At 41.3% G+C, this 22,960-nt stretch overlaps 1 protein-coding gene across 10 annotated transcripts in view; it reads right to left on the bottom strand.

The window, feature by feature from the left end:
* ABCC9 (ATP binding cassette subfamily C member 9) overlaps window positions 1–2,429 on the bottom strand; it is a 77,113-nt gene extending 74,684 nt beyond the window's left edge. For 8 of the 10 annotated variants that reach the window (XM_076343213.1, XM_076343271.1, XM_076343282.1 and 5 more), the window contains exon 1: window positions 2,253–2,429. The gene's annotated coding sequence lies outside the window, so the exon portion shown is untranslated. Of the gene's footprint in view, window positions 1–782; window positions 802–2,252 lie in introns of those variants that run through there. The other 2 variants (XM_076343230.1, XM_076343239.1) reach the window with 2 other exon arrangements.
* Between the last annotated feature and the right edge of the window lie 20,531 nt (window positions 2,430–22,960).

Below are 22,960 nucleotides of genomic sequence, written 5' to 3'. Positions count from 1 at the left end.
GCTTGTAGGCTGGAAGGCCTTTGTCCTTCACAGTTATTGACAAATTGCTCACTTTAACTTCAGTCTTTACAAACTCTAGAACTGGTCAGAAATTTTCAGAGGTGGTTCTTCTTTCTCCCTTTGAAAGTGGCCTTTGCTGAGCAGTCAGCTACAAGCTAAAGCCTCGAGCAAAACTTCACAGAGGAGGGGAATGGAAAGAACAATCAGGAGGACGGGCCCACGATGGTGCCAGTGGAAGGCAAGTTTCAGCTCTCCTTTACATCATTTGGGAATCTGATTCCCTGTTGGTTTACTTTTATGAGGATGTGAACTATCTGAACAGCAGTTCACCCTGCAATGAAATAGCTAAAAAAACTTATGTCCTTCAAGCATTTAAATTTTCATGCTAAAATCCCCACCGCTGGCAAGTTGAGGCTTTCTGGTTTTGGGCTAAGGTGTACAGACATAGTCATAATATAACAAACATAAAACAGTAAAAAAGATATTCAGGAATAAATATTCACTGTGAAGAAGAAAAAGGTTTTGGGAAGAAAAAAAATAGGACAAAGTTGTAAACATGAATATGATGCAGCATCGAACCTAAACACCTACAAACCTCATTTTAACAAGCATAAATGGGGATCCTCAGGGCACTAAGCCAGTTCCTGAGATATATTTTCCATAAGCAATTGTGAAGAAGACAATGGGAAAACGGCAGATAATTTAAATTTCCGTAAAAATTATGAGAACATCCTTACCGAGTGCAAAACTGTAAGAATTCTAGTTAAAGACATTTTAATTACCTTAGGCTCTTTTAAAGTGGACTTAAAAGTCTTCATATTCAAGACTTTCATCTTACATGGATTGTCACTCTGTTCGGCATGCTCTGCAAGATACTTATGACTATAAAGAAAAGAGTATAAATACACTCCTCAAGTGGACCTTGTTTGGGGGAAATAAGAATATTTTGAAAAACATTTATTTCAGTAGTTCTGTTGCCTATATTTAAAAAAAGATATAAATTAATAGCTGCACTTCCTAATTAAAATACATCAGCTTACAGGGCATACTTGGGTCTCGGTTCAGATTTTTTTTTCTTTTTTGGTCTTACATATAATGTACATTATATGCCCATATATGCATATATACATGTATATAGATATGTGTATGCATACAGATGCAGGATTGAGAAAGTACTCAGAGTTTTACAAAAGTAGTTGGTTCTTATCTTCTGAATAATTAAGTCATTACAAAAGCAAGAATTTGTCTTTCCTTCTTGAATTTCACAGAGAAAATTTTAACTAAGGCCAAATTATGAATTTATAGGTTTAGGTAAGTACAATGGAAGGCCTAACTCTGAGTTTTGCCACAGATTTTAGGTTAGTGCTTTGAATCTTTTTCCTTTCTAGGTATAAACCTACTAGTTTGTTCTTCTTACCTTCCTAAAAGCACTGGACCTAACGCAATCTATGTGATCTATAGTCTATGCAGTATTTGCAAAGAGTTCTGCTAAGGTAATGGCAGAAAGTGCTGCTCCTTTAAAATCTATTTTATCAAAAACGATCCTGTACAAAATACCATCTTCCTTTTTATTCCCACTTAAGCTGTGACCACCTATTCTAGATAGACCCCGCTTCCCTGCTAAGCACTGTCCCAGTTACCTTGGGCCTTAAGGTGATGAATTACCTCCGATACTTGTCAGCATTCACGTCACTAACTGCCATATACCCGCAGCCTGATCCAAACGTTATTGAAGTCGATGCAAAGAATCTCATTGACTTCGGTAGGTTTTTGGATCGGGCTCCAAACACAGAGAAAATCGCAACAGCAGTGGTGCTAAACAGGCTATTGGCACTGAAAAGCATTTCGCACAAACATCTGCAGTGGTCTCGCACATCTAATACATTGCTTTTTTCCTTTTTGGTAAGCTGCTTAACACAGTGCGGTTTCAAACACCAGCGTGCTACACTGCCTGCTGTAAAACCTTCGACTTCACATGCCAAGACAGGACAGTTTAAAAAAAGAAACGCAACCCTGTGAACAGCAGCAAAGAAAACATCAGCAGGAGGGGACGGTAAAGGCTGAGAATGCCTGCGAATGGAAAAGGAAAAGGAAAAAGAGATTGGAGTTGTAATCCCAGGAAAGAACAAGGAGCAGCCCTGTCCCACAGATATAAAGGGAAGGAGGAGGAGGTGGTTAGTGGGAGATAATGGGGGAGGGTCATCGCATGCCCCGTTTGGTTGCTGAATGTTAGATCAAACTCTGTAGCTTACCTTTGTAAACACAAAAACAAAATACCAACCCAAACTGTCACTCGGTTGTGCTATGTGATCAATATCATCCCGATGGCAGGATTTTCCTCCACTTAGTGAAGCCGCTCCAAGCCCTGGAGTGGATTATTTTTAGGCTGGTGATGGGAAGATCAGCTGCTGCCTCCTATCGAGTTTCCAAAGTGCACAAACTCTTCTTGTCTTTCTCATACGCTGAAGGGGGCAGGAAACTGGGAAGAGACAGGCAAGCAAAAAGCACCAATTTTTCGCCTCCTGAAGCTACAGTCCCCTGGGATTTCTTCTGCTTGCTTTTATTTTCATTTTTCCCTCACTGGAGTAATAAGATTCCAAGAGGCTGTGTTACAGCGCACGGACTATTAGCAGATGGTTATTCTGCAGTAATTGATTTAGACAAGGTAGTCGTAACTTTTGGCAGGCTTGGGGAGCTTCAGCTTTTGAATTCTTTTGAATTAGTCTTGGACAATTTGAATTTGACAACATAAATTTGCACATCTTCCATCATCTTGAGCAGAAAAGAGAAGTCTACTCAGACATTTTACTTTACCCTAGATCCCTCCAGACCCTTCTGCTTAAAATACAGACCAAATACCACTGTTTGATGACACGTATCTGTTTCTTTTGAAACAGATTTTTTAAAACTTGAAATAAAATTCAAAACGAATTTGATGCTTATACCAGGAGTATTGTTTTCAATACAACAGCCCTTATTTACAAGGGATAATATTTTTTGGCTGCAAAATACATTGTATATGCTTACTTAGAGAGAAAGAAGTCCTGAGAGAGCCTACATGCAGTCGGTTGGTTTGTTTGCTCATTTTCTTTCAGTGCCAACTGAAAGAACCAAGATATACCAAGGTTCAGATTTTCCATCATGATAGTTTCATTTGAGCCCTACAACTTGAGGCCACAAATAGCAAAGATCCGGGACTTGGTGGTGCGTCACAGGACACATGGTAGCACAGGGTGGTTTTGAGCAGAGCTGTTCAGTCGTTAGGTACCAGAGCTGGAGGCCCTCAGGCCAGAATTTGCTTAGACCTTGCAGAATCCAGGGGTTGCGTCTAGATCACTAGAGAGCAAATGGATTGCAGTCAAAGATGTTTTCGTGCCATGAAAGGGATTACAGTGAGCTCTGAGCTGAGAATGTAGTTGGGTGGCTGAGGCCAAACACTGGCAGGACTCATCAAAATCTTGGCAAACCCAGCTTGCTCCTTTTTCTCTCGTGTTTCTTACCTTATGATTGTAGGGATAAGAAAGCGGAAACCTCAGCTCTAGAGAAACTTAGCGCCTTTTGTTATCTCCCATTGACTTGAAACATCAACACAGCATTACACTGAGCAACTGAGTCAGTCCTCAACAGTCCTCCAGGGCACTTGAAATCTTTTACTTGCATTTACTTTTTTTTTTTTGCTTTTTTTCCTTCCCTTTCATGTATTAAAGGTCCATGCCTTAGAAAAAAGATTGTAAAGATTGTGGATTGAAAGCTTCTGAGTTCTGCTATATATCTATGTTTCATTAAAAAGATAAAAAATAAAATCTTTAACCCATCTAATCATCATCTAAAACAGCATCGTCACGTGTTATTTCTGAAAACACATATAATTTCAGACAGAAGTGAGTAGCATTTATGGTCACAATTTTCTTTACCAAACCATGAAAATGTCGTTCATTGTCATTCAGCTCTGTCATTTCTACCAAATCGCTTCAACAGGAAGGAAAATAAGAAGGTAAAATGAACGTGGAAGCAACCAGCATGTTTCATTTTGCTGTTTCTAAATGAAGTGCTTTCATTCCTCTACATGACAAGCTGAAGTGTTTTGAAATGCATTTTTAAAAGGATTTAGAAAAACGAAAAGCTCCGAAATGTCAGAACACATTCTGCTCTGATCTGAAATGATTTTTTGTATCTGGGCTTTTCAATTTGCCAGGGGAGAAAGGAAAAAAAAAAAAGAAAAAGGCAGTAACGGGAATTAAGAACGTTTCGGGATATGTTTGGACCTGTAAGCGAATGGCACAAAGCACGGGCCGATTCCCAGGTATCCCCACGTACAATATTTCACCAAATTTCCCACGTTAGCCTCCGGAAGACGAGCGCTCTGTTCCCGACATCTCCCGAAGCCGGAGCTACTTCGGGCGTACGCCGAGGTGCCGGCGGTGCAGAACCAAACCGGGCACCGGCACCGCCAGCAGCGGGGCGGCGGCCCCGGGCCGGAGCCAGCTGCTCGGAGGCGACGCTCGGGCGGCCGGCGCGGCGACACGGCCCCCGGCAGCGGGGCGCGGGGAGGGATGCGCCGCCCGCCGCCCGCCCGCCCCCGCCCGCCGAGCGACCCGGCCCCCGCCGCTCCCCCGCGGGGCACTCACCGGGCGGCGCCGCCGGCGGCGGGGGTCCCTCCTCGGGCAGGTGGCCCCGAGGCCCGGGAGGGGCGGGCGGCTCAGGGCGGCGCGGGGGCAGCCCCGCGGGGGCGGCCGGTCCGCCCGCCGCCCCCCGCCTGCCCCCGGGGATGGGGGAGCGGGCGTACGCGAGCATGGCGGATGGGCAGCTTAAAGACAGAAGCTGCTTTAGCTGATGGCTTTGGGGGGGGGGGGGGGAGCGCAAAAAATTCCCAGCGGATCTTAACGAAACCGTTGGGTTTTGGCTCCTCGCTCCGAGGGAAGCGAAATCCACGGCCCAGCTGGCCGCGCTGTTGGGGGCTTCCGTCACCTTGACCGGCTAAACCCAAAGGCACCTAAATGGTGGAGGAATAGCGGGAGTGGGGAAAGGTTTTGCTAAATTAGGACTCACCAATGTGAGGGAAACGACCCGACAGCCGCTGCGGGTACGGAATAATGTGCCATAGCTCCCAGCTGAGCGCTTTCCGCTTGAATTGTCGTGGTTTATTTAACTCACTAACCAGGAAAGGAAGGGTATCTGTACCCCGGGCGGTGTTCACATCACTATTTTGGTTTCAGTCGACAACAGCTCCCTCTGCCACTTTCCATATTGCGGACCAGTCCATAGGTCTCCCTCTACGTGTACTTTATGGCACACCGACACTAGCAATTGAGTTACCGGACCGTAACGAGCTACCGCTCATTAGCCAAGCTCGGGTAGCTGCATGCAGGCTCCTCGTCTCTCCCATTTCTTAGGCGAAGAGCTGAAATCGCCATCAGTTCACCCATGTGTGCAGTTTATTTTGTTGGGACTGTTGACACTAGAGTAGCTGTTTTGGAGAAAACCTCTCATGGATATTTTGCTGAGCAAGTGGGGATAAATTCCTTCACTTATTTTAAACTGACGTGTATCATTTATATCAGGGCTCTATGCTAATACAGCGATATACATCAAATGTTCGGAGTAAATTCTATGTCGTGGTCTATCAAGTCTTTATTTTACTTCTAAATTCGTCGCAGTGACAGAATCCCCATAGTGCTGTATCAGAACTCGTGCCATCATATAAAAAGATCAGACTGACACAGCTTCAAGATTAATTGTATTTACGCTTACAACCCTATTTAAAAAAAGAAAGGTTTGCTGTATTTAATTACACATTGCTCATTTTATCTAAAAAAAAAAAATGGATCTACCAAGAAAATGTTAATGAAGTAGCAAAGACTGCATTTTCTATTTTAATTTTTTTAATGTAATGGAAAATGCAGCCTGCTCTTTGAATAACTTCTCTGTCCCTTTTAAATATTTATTGTGATTAAGCTTGGACGGGGGAAGTGGTAGAAGCTTAGTATTATTTGAAATATTTTCCACAGCTTTTTTTAAAGTTATTATTCCTGGTTTCTATGGGGAAAACTGTTGTGGAAAATATATACAGCAAAAGTTCAACAGAGCAACCTAAATAGAGAAGAACTCTATATGGAGAACTGCAAGAAAACCCCAGACCTCAGAGTTCATCGCTGTAAAAGGTGTATAAAGCCACAGGACTTGAACAGGGATTTACAAACCTTCTGATCTTTGATGGACAGCTGCGCCTAAGTGGCGCAATGGTGGAGTCAGAGGCACCAAACTACGATTTGTCTTGGTAGCTCTTAATCTTGGCTGAATCTGTGTGCAAAGTTGCAGCTTACATGCTACGCACAATGTAACTTTTCAGAACTCCAGTTTTATTTTTTCTGTTTGATAAAGGTGTTTTTCTTTTTAAATCAGTCACTTTGGCAACAAAATACATATGGTTTGGATCACACTCTTTTTTTGCTTCAAAAAACCCACAAAACCTGAGACCTGTTTTTAATATTGGAGGACTTTTTGAGGCTGTCGAGAATGTCAGATTTGCACATCCTCTAAGCATAGAGGAGTTTGATCCTAAATACCATAAAGTAGACTTTGTGTACTATAATTTAAATTCTACCAAACCCTTAGACCCACTTGTAGTATAAATGACAATGATATAGTGGATTTGGCCTGTGTGTCTGTGTGTGTGGAGCTGGAAGAAAGGGTTGTCTTTTCATCTGTGCTGTATTGAATTTGTGTCCTCTAGGCTGACGCTGGACAATTCAGACTGTTCTTGTGCCTTGCCCAGAAAATCTTCACTTATTTCTAAACCAGCAAACCTACTTTTATCCTCTCTGCAAACAACGCAGGACTAAACTAGGAAGCGTTTATTTTTCTCCTGTTGAACTCGACAAGGCACCTACATTGAGTAGTCCCATTTACAAAGTTTGGCTTTTAGATACATAGTAGTCAGAAACAAAAAGATTTTTACGTGTCTAATTTCAGTGTGAATGCCTGAAGGGGGAGTTAGATACTGAACACACAACTTGCCGTAAGAGGGCAGGTATTTGATTGCTTACGTCTCTGCTCGTTGCCTAGACTCCCTGTACAGCATTTGGAGAGCAAAATACATTTTCAGATGATAATCTTTTCATCCTAAAACAGGTATATAAGGTAGTGAGAACTCATTCCCCTCTGGATATGACTATCTCATCCCATGGAAAAGGAGAGAGTCTATATGATTGTTACAGGCTTAAGTAATTCTCACACAGCTAGAATTAGGGAAGTGGACTCCTGCTGCTATGCTACATTTGGAAATGAACCTAAATCACCGGAGCATGTTTGAAAATTTTACCCTGTAACTTTTTCTTTTCTTTTTCTTTGAGGTGTCGAAATAAATTTTCAGCCTGAGATATTTTTGCATGTATCAACTTTACGTTATTGTGTACAGCAAGAGAATATGATAAGAGGGTAATAATCATGACAAGTATCTTGTAGAAGTCATCCCCACCATTTTTACTAGACCTGGTAGAACCCACACAATCCTTCTCCCACATCCCTTACCGTCTCTGACTGTAATTCCAGAAGTTGTCATACTTAAGCACTGCTATGTTCTATGCTGGGATAAATGTATAGTGTAAGGAAAGATGAATCATCAAAACTATAAGAAATCTCTTTTATAGGAAAAGATGAAATTCATTTGCCTATACTAACCCTGAAATCTGGCATCTGCTGCATAAAAAATACAGCATTTTTTTTGTTGTTATTTGCACCACATATAACACATTCTTCAAAAAGCCACTACCATAAGAGGATGCATTCAATCCTTAAGAAGATCCGTATCTTCTTTTTCAGGCAAGATATGTAGTGCAGTCGCCTTGCTTTTCAAAAAACCATTCAACCATAAAGGGTCCCACATCTGCCTTTTATCTAAATTCTCATACTCCAGTCTCTGAAGTTGCATATCTCTAAGTTGGAAGCTTTTTAACAAAGCCTGTGTTCAGGTTTCTGGGAACAAAAAAGACCTTCTATTAAAATTCACTTTCACAAAAAAGGCAAACCCCAAATATATTTAAAATCATTGTGGTCACGCTTTATGTTGTATTTCAGTTAATAATACATGTCATCTTGGTAATTTAACTGCTGCAGTGTAAGTGTAGCAATTGAGGCTTTAATATGCACTGCCCTGTTCTTTGCGTTATTAACTACCCCTGTATTTAGTGAGTACTAAATGTCCTGGATCTCTGATCTTTTCTTACTCTCTTCTTGCTGATGTCATCTGTGACCCTTGCTGGAAACCAGGAAATGGTAAGGTAAGTCTAAGTCCATTGTACAGCACACAGAACTTTATTAAATCCCATGCTTACATGGATTAAAATCTGGAATAGAAGTTAGTCAAAAGGATGAAGATTAATTTAAAATAACTCTACTTCTTTACAGTAGGACATGTCAATGGCACAGCAAGAGAAGCAGTGGAAGGCAATGTCTTAGCAGAAGACACAAAAGCCCATTAATGAAAACAAATAAAAAATTCCTAAATTATCCAGCAATCGGCACACTGCAGAATCATTGTTACATGGAATGGTGCCCCCCCAGACTCTCCCAAAACACTTTCTGAAGCTCCTCGGTAGGATATGTCTAAGGCACTTCTGTAATACTTCATCATGAGCCCGTGACAGCAGTCTGATAGCATGGTCAAAGGGTTTATATAAGTAAAGAAAGAAGGGGGATAAACTGTTACAACACAACTTGGTCCAGTTCCAAGACAGCAACAAGATAATACCATGTGGTACAAAATGATAGAAAGTAAAAGAGTCTTTGGGGTGAAAATAGCAGTTCCTGTAAAACAGTAGCAGAAAAACACCACCTTGAAGTGTATAATGCTTCAAGGCAGACTCTTGGCACACAACATAAGATTTATTAATACAACTTCAGGGAGATTTACAACACATTTGCTGTATTAAAGCCAATTGTCTGAGAAATGTAGAAGGGAATTAAACAGACTTTCATCAGTGTTCATTCTCTGTTTTACATCTTGTCCCTGTAGCAGTCATGGGCTTGATAGGGAGCACTATCTCATTTCAAGTGGACCAGCGGATTCTTTTGTAACTTTGCATATGAAATGCTGACATGCTGAGGCAATCTGGAGATCATCGAATCAATACGACCAGAATCACTCTAGCCAAAATTTCAGTTTGTGAATTGATATGTAAATTGACTGCACATGATCCCACATTCAGCTATTCTGATGAACTAATTTATCCCTCCTCCCAGTTATTTCAGGGATAGGAAGACCAAGCTAGTATATGTGCATGAGTGTGTGTTACATGTTAAGTAATGTATTGCTTATCACTCCAGCTTCAATTAAAAATGAACCCCACCTGTACAACTCAGATTCAAATCTGGTCTGTAGATGTACTATCATCCAGCAGATGTTTCAAACTAAAGGGTGGGTTTTTATCTACAGCGAGACAGATTTTGTGAGCGAACTTGCAGCAACTAACTGCTAGATGTGGCTGAGGGATGTCTGAGAGCAGTCGAATATAATTGGTTTTAGATTTGAAACATAAGACAACAGCCACTAGTGATAAGAATCATATACCTATGACATGTTATGTCTGAACAGATGAAATGATATCTTCAGGAGGTCAAACTCCCACTTCCCTCTTCAGAAAATCCTAGATAGAAATATGAGTTCATGAAACCGGAATGCAGTATGTCCAATATGCACTTCATACATTGTATTGCGTCCTGAGCAGCTGATGTGTATGTGCACTCTTTTATTTAGACTAAAAATACCCCAAACTCACTTTATCTGTTGCTATGGCAATATTATGCTGTTGGAAAAAGTAGCTAATGATATTCCGATTCGTGCTGTTCCACAGAACAGAGAAAGAAACTGTGAGAAAAAGTGAGGGGAAGAGGAAGGAGAGATGCTTTAAAGGATATCTCCAGGAACATTTGTGTCTTTGAGGAAAAATACAGCTGCACATCCTTCTTGCCTTCATTGAGCAGACCCTCTTGTAAGACAAGGTAGCTTCATTTGAACTGGATATTTGGCTAAAGTAACTCAAAAGGTGAGATCCAAGGAAAAAAGAGAGAGGAATCTGGTCACTTTCAGGAACGATGAAGACGAGTGGGTCCACTGTGGAGCAGCCGTGTTCTGAAGTTTCTCAGATTCGTATGTTGCCTAATCCTTACCACTCAGCCCAGGTAACTAGTGTTTAATTAAGCTGGTTCAATACCAGCTGATAGGAAATCCATGACTAGTAGAGTTGGTTGGAATTTTGCTTTGAGAAGCGTTTGTCTTACTCATTTAAAAAAAAAATCAAAGTATTTTTGTAATGTTTTTAATTTTCACTTATGAAAAATACAGCCTTTTTTTCTTATTTCTATCTTTTTCTCCCTCTTTTATTTCCACCCTCTTTTTAGTAGCAAAACAAAGAGGAAGAAGTTGGAAAACCTTTTTTCTGGCATTTTGAGAGTCCTTAGTATCTCATATTTGTTGACATGAAAATGTTGATAAAATTGTGAAAAGTCTTATGCATGAAAAATTTATCTGATTCCTATATTTGTTTCAACATTTTCAAAATGCAAAATGCTAACTTTAGGCCCCATATTTTGAAAATCTTAACTTACCTTCTTAAGAACCAGTGCTAACACTGTTATGTACATTCCCACTGAAGCTGGGAGGAGATGCAGATTCCTGATACCCCTGAGAATCAAATTTTCTGAGGAAATTTCCAGAGCTAAAAAGAGATATATTAATTGAAGTAAAAGAAGGTGGGGAATGTATGGGATGATGTAGTTACTTAATGTACTAACACATTTTATGATGTCTGGGGGAACCCAATAAAGTGGGATCCTGATAAAGAAAACAAACTGAAATACTATTTTAGCATCGATAATATTCCCACCACATTTACCACAGTTTCTGGACACACTTTGAACAGTAGAAAACAGGATTCTTGTTCAGAAAGCTTTCTTTCTTGCAAATATGCATTTGAGCTTTCACCATGAAAATTTACAAAGCTTGTAACAGTAGCAGAATAGTTCCCTTATCAAAACATTCTGTGTTTCATTATCAGGTATCACCAATAAAAGTGTTCAATACAGCACCCATCATATTATGTTGATACCTACAACAACATTCTCCTGCAGTCCTTTTGAAGCAAGTATTGAGGTTGCTGGAATCTCAGAAGCTAAAACATTACGTTCATTCAATAAATAAAATACAAAAGCATTAACAGTCTCGAATTTATAAACTTTATCTTGGACAGACAGAAGCTGATGAAATCTCCCAAGGAAGGTGAGTTTGCCTACTACTGCTGCATCTTCCTGCAAGTTCCTGGTACGTAACTGTTAAAAATGATCCCGCTATAATTTTAAAACAACCTCCTTTTCATACATAGTTTGAAGCATTCAACACTGGTACTGAAACAAAGTGTACCAGTATTCAGGCATCTTCCATCTACCTGTGGAGCTGTGGAAGAAAGGAGAGTGATACAGGGGAAAGATTCTCCTCCCTATCAACAGTGCTTGCTATCAGACCAATAGGTGTCATTCCCTCTGAGCTCTAAGAAACACATCGATGAAGACAAAAAGTTCTTGGCTTGAGCTAATAGAGTACTTGATTAGGGAAAATGGGAAGACAGACAGGAGGAAAATTAGCCTGCAACGATATTTACATGAGCAATTTAGCCTGGAGACAAAAATAGTTGACAGAACAGTTGGATGCTTGCGGTCAACGTGGCTGTGGTCAGCACCAGGAGGAGCTCTGGCTCCAGAATAGTATCCCCTTGCAGCTATCTCTGCACTTTCTGCCTGAGCAAAATTAATCTAGCCTAAGAAAAATACTTATTTCCATGTCAAAGAGATATTTTCAGGTAGTTTTCACAGTTAGTGACAGCTCAAGGACATGTAATGCATTTCAAACACTGTTAACAGGTAAGAGATTTAATTGGCACCATTCACTTGACAGGTCCTTGCAAGTGCTGTGTTGTCAATAGTTACTAATGTTGTCCGGGAGTCTTTTCCTTAGAGACAAGGCACAGGAGTGATACCTGATTTGCCTTAGACTTCCCAGGAAAGCTTGTTCCTGCACTTGAACAGAGACCTTTGTTTCAGATCACTTAGAACAAACAATTGTGAATCTCCTAAATTGTTTTAAGACATGGTATACAACACATGCCATATAATACATGCAAGTTGTAGCCCAAATAGTTGAAAGCAGACCACTGTGTAGTACTGAAAGGTAGAACATTTAAAAGACCAGCTCTGGACCAGGCTTGGACTGTGGTTTGGAATATGATTTGAAGTTACATGGTAGGACAGACTGAGGTTTTAGTCCCACATTACCAAAACCTCCTGAACTGTTTTCAGAGGTTTTATTGAAAAATGACAAAAAACTTGCAAAGGCAAGGGTAAGGGTATCATAAGATGGAAGACAACAAGATGACTAGAAAATGTCTGTCTGTATAAATTAGAGGTTTCTGCATCCAACTCTTTCCCAAGACACAGCATGGAAAAAGTCCAGAGTACATGAGTCACCTAATGTCCCTTTAGTCACCTCTTGGCCATAATGGTCACCTCAGCTATCCGTTTCCTCTCGAGAGGCACTTCAATCAAAATGGCATGATAGAAGCTGATCACTACAAATCAGGACTAAATCAATCAAAATTGCATGACTGAAGTTGTTTTAAAAAAAATCTGTAAAATCATTTTATATTACAGATAATTTAAATGTTCTGTGTCTTCATTAACAAAATAAAATAATTCTTTACTCCACAATCAGCATAGTACTACTTTCGGGAAGGGTTAATGAAAAATCAAAGTTTATCACAAATGTTCTATGGCTGTATGTCTCTACAAACACATATTCAATGACTTGCCTTCCCAGCAGTAACTACGAGTGAAATGTGGCTCATGCGCTTGTATGGGTAGTCCAAAATGACTATTCTCTAACTCATTAGTTAGAGTGTGAGAACCATCTTTCAAAAATTTCCATTGTAGTGAAACAGGAAGGTTGTACGTGCAGACCTGAGCTCTGTAATACTCTCAGCAGCTGCGCTGAGCCAAGTGACCCTACGGAAATGTGACACAAAATATCCCTGGGTCTGGGAAGACAGTTAGCTAAACACAGGGGCACGAGAGCAACAAGAACTTTCTGACTCTACTGGCTGTTGCGCAAGCAATGGGGAGTGGGAAGTAGATTTCCTAATAGCGTGAACTACAAAGGTAGTATCAGGAGACCCTGATCTCTGCCTGATCTTTTGTACAGTCTTCTGCGATTCACATGGTCATAGAGAAATTATTAAGAGGACTATTTATCTGACCCCGCAAAATTATGTTCAGGCTGCGCATGTGCTTTCTATCTAGGGCTTGCTCCGTGGGTTATCAGCCAGCAATGAGACTGGAAGTAGGAACCGGTCCAAACAATACTTCACTGTACTTGTTTCTCATCCAGTTTGAGGCCTAGACAGAGGGAGGGTGTTTACATTGAAAGGAAGATGAGCAACATGCATGCGCAAGGGATTCATTTAACTTAAAGGGAAACTACCATCTGTTCTACGTCTTGCTCTGTAAGGAATAGGAATTCCAATTCAACATAACTGTAAAAGAAGCAAAAAATACAGTAATTAGAAACTGCAAGCAGTAATAGCGTAATGGCATCTGCAGAAGCTATTTCATGTGCAATAATCATAGATAACTGTCTGGAAATCTGTCTACAGTAAAAATAGCTGGTGATTTTACTGAGTTCTCCATGGACGCATTTCGACATCATTGTTAGAGTACAAAGGGTAATTTAAGCAGAGTTCTTATTGCACATCTGACGATGATTTTCTCAGTTGATTATTACTTGCTTCCGTACCGCATGGTGTTAACGCTGCTATAATAATGGCACTAGATGGCACTGTTCCCACCAGCTGCCAAAATGGCATGCGAATACTACTTTGGGTTGCTAATTCTTAGCTACGCAGGATTATACCAGGCTATGCTACAGAGGCAGTTTCAGAAGACATAGCAGACTATGAGCTTTATGAATCTATAATTAAATCTGCTACTTTAGATAGAGGAAGGTGTACATTGCTTTAGACTAGGTACAAATAAAGCAAGCTCTGTTCTGACCGGCCTGGCTGAAGAGAGCTTTGGCTGGAACTCAGGGAAAAAAGGGAGAGTTTATGACCTTTGGAAGAAGGGGCAGGCAACTCAGGATGACTACAAGGATGTCGTGAGATTATGCAGGGAGAAAATTAGAAGGGCCAAAGCCCAAATAGAACTTAATCTGGCTACTGCCGTAAAAGACAATAAAAATGTTGCTATAAATACATTAGCAACAAAAGGAGGGCTAAGGAGAATCTCCATCCTTTATTGGATGCGGGGGGAAACATAGTGACAAAGGATGAGGAAAAGGCTGAGGTATTTAATGCCTTCTTTGCCTTAGTCTTTAATAGTAAGACCAGTTGTTCTCCGGGTACCCAGTCCCCTGAGCTGGAAGACAGGGACAGGGAGCAGAATGAAGCCCCCATAATCCAAGGGGAAATGGTTAGCAACCTGCTCCACCACTTAGACACACACAAGTCTATGCGGCCGGATGGGATCCACCCAAGGGTACTGAGGGAGCTGGTGGAAGTGCTCACCAAGGCATTTTCCATCATTTATCAGCAGTCCTGGCTAACCAGGGAGGTCCCAGTTGACTGGAGGTTAGCAAATATGATGCCCATCTACAAGAAGGGCCGGAAGGAGGATCCGGGGAACTACAGGCTTGTCAGTCTGACCTTGGTGCCAGGGAAGGTTGTGGAGCAGATCATTTGGAACGCCATCAAGCAGGTGATCAGGCCCAGTCAGCACAGGTTTATGAAAGGCAGGTCCTGCTTGACTAACCTGATCTCCTTCTGTGACAAGGTGACCCACCTAGTGGGTGAGGGAAAGGCTGTGGATGTTGTCTACCTAGACTTTAGTCTCCAGCATTGTCCTGGAGAAACTGGCTGCTCATGGCTTGGACGGGCGTACTCTTCGCTGGGTAAAAAACTGGCTGAATGGGCAGGCCCAAAGTTGTGGTGAATGGAGTTAAATCCAGTTGGCGGCCAGTCACGAGCAGTGTTCCCCAGGGCTCAGTATTGGGGCCAGTTCTGTTTAATATCTTTACCAATGATCTGGATGAGGGGATCAAGTGCACCCTCAGTCAGTTTGCAGATGACACCAAGCTGGGCAGGAGTGTTGATCTGCTCGAGGGTAGGAAGGCTCTGCAGAGGGACCTGGACAGGCTGGATCCATGGGCCAAGGCCAATTGTATGACGTTCACAAGGCTAAGTGCCAGGTCCTGCACTTGGGTCACAACAACCCCATGCAGTGCTACAGGCTTGGGGAAGAGTGGCTGGAAAGCTGCCTGTCGGAAAAGGACCTGGGGGTGTTGGTTGACAGCTGGCTGAACATGAGCCGGCAGTGTGCCCAGGCGGCCAAGAAGGCCAATGGCATCCTGGCCTGTATCAGAAATAGTGTGGCCAGCAGGAGTAGGGAAGTGATCGTGCCCCTGTACTCAGCACTGGTGAGGCCGCACCTCGAATACTGTGTTCAGTTTTGGGCCCCTCACTACAAGAAAGACATTGAGGTGCTGGAGCGTGTCCAAAGAACCTGGTGAAGGGTCTAGGGAACAAGTCTTATGAGGAGCGGCTGAGGGAACTGGGACTGTTTAGCCTGGAGAAAAGGAGGCTGAGGGGAGACCTTATCGCGCTCTACAACTACCTGAAAGGAGGTTGTAGCGAGGTGGGTGTCAGTCTCTTCTCCCAAGTAACAAACGATAGGACGAGAGGAAACAGCCTCAAGTTGCGCCAGGGGAGGTTTAGATTGGACATGAGGAAAAATTTCTTCACCCAAAGGGTTGTCAAGCATTGGAACAGGCTGCCTGGGGAAGTGGTTGAGTCACCACCCCTGGAGGTATTTAAAAGACGTGTAGATGTGGTGCTTAGGGACATGGTTTAGTGGTGGACTTGGCAGTGTTAGGTTAATGGTTGGACATGATGACCTTAGAGGTCTTTTCCAACCTAAATGATTTTATGATTAGGCCACAATTTCAAATTGTGGATTTCTCCTCTGCTGAGAAGCAACACACAAAGCCTTGCATTTGGCAGACCAAAAACATTAGCAGCAGTCAGGGATGTTTGGTGTCGGGCAAAAGGGAGGCACTATATACAGATTCCTGTGCTTCAAGTGAAATAATTTGTTAATGTGTAAAATAAACATGCATTTCATAAATAGTTTTGACATATTTTGTGGGCAAACAGCGGTAGCAGATTGAGGATGTTTATGGACTCAGGCAGATAAGCTGTTTAATGACCCAGTGCACAGACAAAATGAGTGAGCTGGCTGCTAAAGTTGTAAAGATTTGTAACAAAAAAATATTGAGTGTTATGAACACGGTATGAATGGAAACATATGTGTGTGAAAGCACCAGATGAGACAGAACAAGGGGTAAAAGAATAGCCTGGGCTGATAATGAAGAACACCATTCCCTTGATGCTGTTCTCAGCAGCAAAATTGAGTAGTGTGATGTCAAGGTCAAGCCCAAAGGCCTGCACTCAAGCCCACAAGGCCCGCACTCTGATAAGACCACAGGACAAGATGACTTGTCAGCAGAAGATGCTGCATCCTCACAACAGGAGGATGGCAACAAGGCTGCAGCATATGACAGACAGCACTTCTTTTCCCACTGGCCTGTCAGAGAAACAGACATACGTTTCAAACAAACAAGAAAAAATGGGCAAAACCAGCAACTTTGCCTAAAATTTATGGAGGCTGAAGCAAGCAAGATGCCGAAACAAAGGACAAGCATTGATTCCTAAAGGGATCAAAGATCTGTCAAAAACCAAGTTCATTGTTGTCAATCAAGAATAACCCCAGAAAAATAATAAACACTTGACAGAGAGTGTCCTTTGCTATCTATGTTGCACACAGTGATCCTTGCCAGGGAGACGCAGGTAGGTGCTTGTAACTATGTTATACGGGACTGTGAGTGAGTGAAATATTTGAGGGAATGTTAGTGCATAGCATCAACTTACACAGAGATTTTGTAAATAAATAAAAAGTTCCCTTTCGCTAAGATCTAGCACTAGGTTTTGTTATGATGAATTTTCCTTTTTTTTTTTAACTTACATTCCCATGTCCCTTGACTCCCTCACCTCTTTTAATTCCTCTCTGTTGTAATCTTCTCCAAGACTTGTGTGTGATAGCGGGTTTGGGGTTCTTCTCTCTCTGTTTTCTTGGTTAGATTGTCTTCCTTGCAAGTCATAATTTTAATAAAATAAGAAAGGGGGCTGGAATGGACCTAAAAAGATTGTTTAGGTCACCCAACGGTACCTAGAACAAATCCTAACACCATGTCAGTGTCAGCTGCCAATGAGGGAGATGTCACATCCTCCCTAAGCAATGCATATAGTGTAATTGCCCTTCCGATTACCATTTCTAATAGCTAGCCTGAATACCCTGTGATGTAGCTCAAGCCTGTAACTTCTTGTCCTAAGCACGCTGACGTGACAAAGATTTTTTCTTTTTTCTTGCAGCAATCTTTTACTTGTGTGAGGATTACTATCATGTCCTCTCTGTTTCTCCTTCTTTTCATTAAAGAGCTCCATTTCCCTCAACGTTTCTTCACAGTTTCAGCCTAAGAAGGAAAACCAGGCAGGATTTTTGGTCCTTTGCTTTACCAGCTGGCGACAACTATCTCACATTTTTGGGGCTCAGCTAGCCTCCCACAGGCTAGTTAATGGAGGGAAGATGTAAGAACAATAGGCTAGAAAAAGTCACCTGGTCATGAGTGTGATAGAGGGTTAGTAAAAAAAATCGCAAAATGCCGAACCATGAAATTTCCTGACACTGTAACAAGGCATGCGAATTGGAATAAAAAGAGTGAAAGCCACCAATTACAGGAAGAAAATATCATTCATGTACTAAGTCCTTTAAGTAGGAGGGAACTTTTGAGGAAGGTTTTAGGGAGGATCACAACTAAATCACACTACAGAAGAAAATTTAAAAAACAACAATCAAGGTAACAAAGGTCTTTGCAAGTCTGAACTAGGGGAAAAATTCTTTCTGCTTGCACACCTGGCTATAAACTTAACCTTGCCCATGTAATCAGGACACACTAACCTGGCATCTGAAAAAGCTGAGTATCATGGAATAACTAGCACTGCTAAAACTCATTTTCCAGCTGGAGAAAGCTGCTGATGTACCCTCTTTAGAGGGCAACTCAAAGTTTGGGTGCCTTCAACTGTTCTCTAAAGGTACCTTCTGAAGGATACATGAATGTATGCTTCCTTTTTGGCTATACAAAGAACCTGAGGTTTTCAGGCTTTCAGCTTATTGCCTCATTTAGATGCCTGGATTTAGGTAGGATAAATGTAAGTCATGGTATAAAAAATTATGTGTAAGTGTAAACGTTTGCAACATTGATTTGATTTACAAAGTTATTTGGATTCTTTTATGGCAAAAATTAAATATAAATCAGTGTTATTATTACAAGAATTAATAATTATTTTATAGCCAGACAGGTAATGTCAACACCATTTGTCAAATAATGTAATAGTATTAGTAATAATAATAGACTTCACTTCAGCAGTTTGAAATTACTCTTAAATATACATATTTCAGTTCTCTCTGATTTCTTCTGTGTACATGAGATGGCCAAAGGGAAAACAATCCATCCAGCAGGCATTGAATTAAACACTGCTTTTCAGCACTCTGCAGCAAAGTAGTTTGCTCCATTTCATTTCTGCAGAAAGTCCAAGTAATACACCAAGTCAAGTGTAAGCTCTAAGTAATCATATTCTTTCCTGTCTGCTTTTAAGAAATCTCAGACCCTTGAACACTTCCTTGGCCTTTTTTATAAACATACGTTAACCTTTATTCATCTAACTCTCATGTATGGACAGACTATATTAGCCCAAGACTCGCATGAAGCTTCTGATAACAGGAACAGGTGATTTGCTTGACTTTCTCAGGCCCATTCCTTATTTCCTTTACACTGGTTTGACTCCAGCATAACTCCATGGATTTCACTGGAGCTATCCATGGTTCAGTGCCAGGAAAGGAGATCTGGATCTCTGAACTTTCCTGTTGCTGCAGAGAGGCCTAGAAAGAGTAACTTCCAGTTTACCCAGATGTAGTGCATCCCTAAATCTCTACCAGAGGTTTCCATTACGTGCTTCCATTGAGTCTTTCTTATCTGTTTCTACAGTACTCATGAAGTTAGATATGTCCTAGAAAAAGACAGGACCCTGCAACTGGACCCACCTGCACAGTTACTTATGGAGCCCTACTGACATAAACCAAATTAGGCTTCATACACGCTAAGTTAAATCCTAGCCCCAGTTAGGTCAACAGCAGTTTTACCATTGTTTTTTAAGGTGTTGGGCTTTCATCAACATACCCCAAGGCTATGCTCATGAAGTCCAATGTGAGCTTCAAAGAATCACTATTATATACTTTTCCTGTCTTAAAGCCTAAGCACAGTGTTGTGACCAGTGTGAATGTCAGAAAGGGCGGAGCAGATCTCAAGACTGGCAATTCGGAAGATGAAAGGGCAGGGTAGATCTCATGACTGGCAATTTAGAGGGTGTTAGTTTGAAAGCAGACCCCAGCTGTCATTACCAGTGAGGTTGCTTGTTCAGCTACGCCTGATACACATTAATAAGTTACACACTGCATAACAAAACATTTCTCTAATTAATAGCCTAAGTTCCACGATGTGCTCCCTGTCAGTAGATTATAACCTTTGAACAGTGATCACAGCAACACCTCAGCACAGACCTACTGAACACCCCCAGTTTTGTTGATTTGCTCTTACTCACAGACTTGAATGAATGGACTTCTTTCTTGAGAGAAACTACAACGTGATACTTTATAGCAACTGAACTGTGGCCAGAAAGGAAATTCACTGATTTTATTATCCCCAATGGAATCATATGGCATGGAACATGTTTTTAAAATAGATTTATTCCTGCTAATTTTACTAGCGTACCAGTATTTCCTTGAAGTGAGCCAGTTTGGCCCTACTTGTTCAGGGACAGTCGGGCATGATAGGCTAGGGGCAGGCAGGCTGTACAGTCACAAGACCTTGACCACGCTATGTGATGTGGGAATGTGTGCTGCACTAGCTAGTGGCAATGAGAGAGCTGAAACCCTTTCCTCTATGCTGGGAAACCTGTGCCTGCAAGCCACTTCATGATTACATAAAACAGGGTACATGTTCCAAAGAAGCGGAAAGCATTATATTCTTTGTTTTGTTCTTCGCTGCTCTATTATTAGAATAGCAAATGTTCTTTTCTCACTGAGTGCTGTTACCCACGCAGTCCCTTCAGGAGCAAGATGTCAGTACAAATACGGAAGAAACAAGTCAGAATGTATTTAGGTGAGTAATATGTACTCAAACTAGCTCAGAGCTGAGTTTCATCCTTGGACACCGAAGCAGCTGGCTGACGAAATCTCAGTACCAGGTAGAGTCACCGAGACTAGAAAGCATAAAATGCCCCCTGTGTTAAACATGGTGGGAAAGGAAGAGCCTGGGAACTATCTGCTATGTCTGTTTTAGCAAGTAGGGTGACACAGTAACAGTTTACGTGCTTTGAGACTCAGTTCAGAAGTGCACTCTTGATCTGAACTAAAATTTTGATACAGAGGCATTTGAACCATTAGTCGAACACTTGATCCTGGGAAAAAAATGCTGGAATAAATAATCAACAAGTTTTGGTAAGTACATAAAAGAAATCAAAGCAATTAATAGCAGTCAATAATAACTTACCTAGAACAAGTCAAATCAGTGTAATTTCAATCTACAAAACCAGGCCTGTGGCTAGAGGAAGATGGAGTAGATACCATGTATCTTAAGCTTAGTAAAACTCTTGACAAGGTCTCACATAGCTTTCAAGTAAATAAACTAGAGGAATGTGGTTTACATGAAAATATTTTAAGGTGGGGACAGATCTGGTTGCTGTAGGAATAAATGCAAAATACTGCATTTGGGCAGATACAGCCAGATGCAAAGACAGAGGTTGGAAGTATCTGGCTATGTACCAGTTCTTGCAGAAACAAATCTTAGGACATCGTGAACCACTGGCTGAATTATTTCAATCTTGTGCAAGAAAAGGTAAATTATACAGAGATGTATAAATGAGAGTACAACCTTCAAGGTATGTGAAGTAGTCATCCTTCTGCTTTGCTCACTTGCAATATGCTGCTTAATTTTGAGTACTACATTATAAGCAGTCCAGAGGAGAATAATGGCGATGATCGGAAGTCTGGAAGATTTGAACTAGGAGAAGGACTGAACTAATGGGTATGATCCTGAAAAGGAAAAGTCTAGGAGTTGAGATGGTGCCTGTTTTCAAATACACATATGCCTGCTGAAGAAAGATAGGAAATAATCTATTCTCTAGATCTGTTTCGGATAAGACAGGAATTAATGGACTTACATTGCAGAAAAGAAGATTCAGTACAGACTAGGAAAAGCTTTGCTATCATATGAATCTCTAGACTGCCTGGACAAGTTATGCAGTCAACATTACTGATAGTCATTAGGACTGGGTTAGATACATGTCTATGAAGAAGGACAAAGGTATTTAAGATACTTGCTTGAGGACCATTTCAGCCCTATGAGTAAAAGATTTGCTTTTGATGTGAAGAGAAAAAAAAAAAATTAAAGAGGTTTTAATTATGCACAGACTTGTAAAAAAAATCCTTACTAGATGAACCTCATCTACAAGATCTATGATGTATGCCAGATCTTCTAATGCCATTTCTTTTCTCTGTAAATGAAAGTTGAATCCCGACTCAGCTCCCTGCTTGGGATATTCCTGGACTACGAGAAAGTACTGAACCGAATTATGTAGCTGAAATATTATTATTGATAAAACGTCCAATTTTCACAATGTGATGAACCAAAATACAGCTGGTTTTAACCCACTGCTGCTTAACATGTAGGTATTTTGAATATTGTAACAATTCTCTAAGAAACTCTGAAAGAGATTTAATACAGCGTATGATTTCTCATTCTTCAGTTGTTAACGCCTTGTATATTTTCTTTGTAACATAATACACTATACAGGTGCCATCTCTGGCTACTTTAAAGGAATTTTTCAGACAACTGCACAAAATCATATGATTTAGAGTAAAAGTCAGTCCATAAAACTGACCTCAAAAGGACCGGTATCTTTCTTCTCAACAAAAAGGACCCTTGTTTGCGGCAGAAGTGCACCCTGTAGCTGTTGTGTTTGTTCAGAAGTTTGGCAGGCATTTGATATTCCTTTTTGTTACATCTATGTCTAAAAGAGTTAACAGGCAGGATCTAGCAAACTAGTTGTGCCAGGTTACAAAGTTAGCACTGACAGCACTTTTTTTAGACCCTCCTGGAGATTCCTGCCTGTACAGCAGAGTTGGCAGCTCTCAGCAAGACCACCAGACTTTGCACTGAAGTTGGTCTTGTTCAGGAACATGTTCTGTTGAATTCGGTCTGTTGTGGGCACAGCAACCTCTAACAGAAGCGTAGTGCTAAACAGGTAGGAACTTAGATGTGACAAAGGCTTGAAACTCTAGAGGTAAAAAAATTTCAAAATTAAGTGCATGGAAAGTGGCCTGCAGGAAATACAGTACTTAGCAGCTTACAGCTACTAGTTTCAATCTCATCCAAAAAAAAGAGGCCTGAAAGGTGCTGCCTTGATCTGCGTAGTAGAAGAGCAAGCTGCCTCTCTCTGCTGGGTTTCTTTGAACAGATGCCCACTTCAGAAAGAAAAAACAAAACCCCCAATGATTATTCTTCTAAAATGCCTGCCCACAGCTGAATATAACTGGGAGCGTTTCCTTTGGCAGTGGTAGATGAGGTCCTTCTGCTCCACAACACATCTTAAATAACCTGAGGACGACTTCAGTGAACTGCATGTGATACGTTTCCATTATGGACTGAGACCCCGAGTCTCCAGGAGTGACTTTACGATGCTGTTCAACA

The sequence above is a fragment of the Aptenodytes patagonicus genome, chromosome 1 (assembly GCF_965638725.1).
Source record: "Aptenodytes patagonicus chromosome 1, bAptPat1.pri.cur, whole genome shotgun sequence".
In the NCBI taxonomy this organism is placed as follows: Eukaryota; Metazoa; Chordata; class Aves; order Sphenisciformes; family Spheniscidae; genus Aptenodytes; species Aptenodytes patagonicus.
Note: the sequence above shows the minus strand (reverse complement) of the source record. Positions and strands in the feature narration are given on the sequence as shown.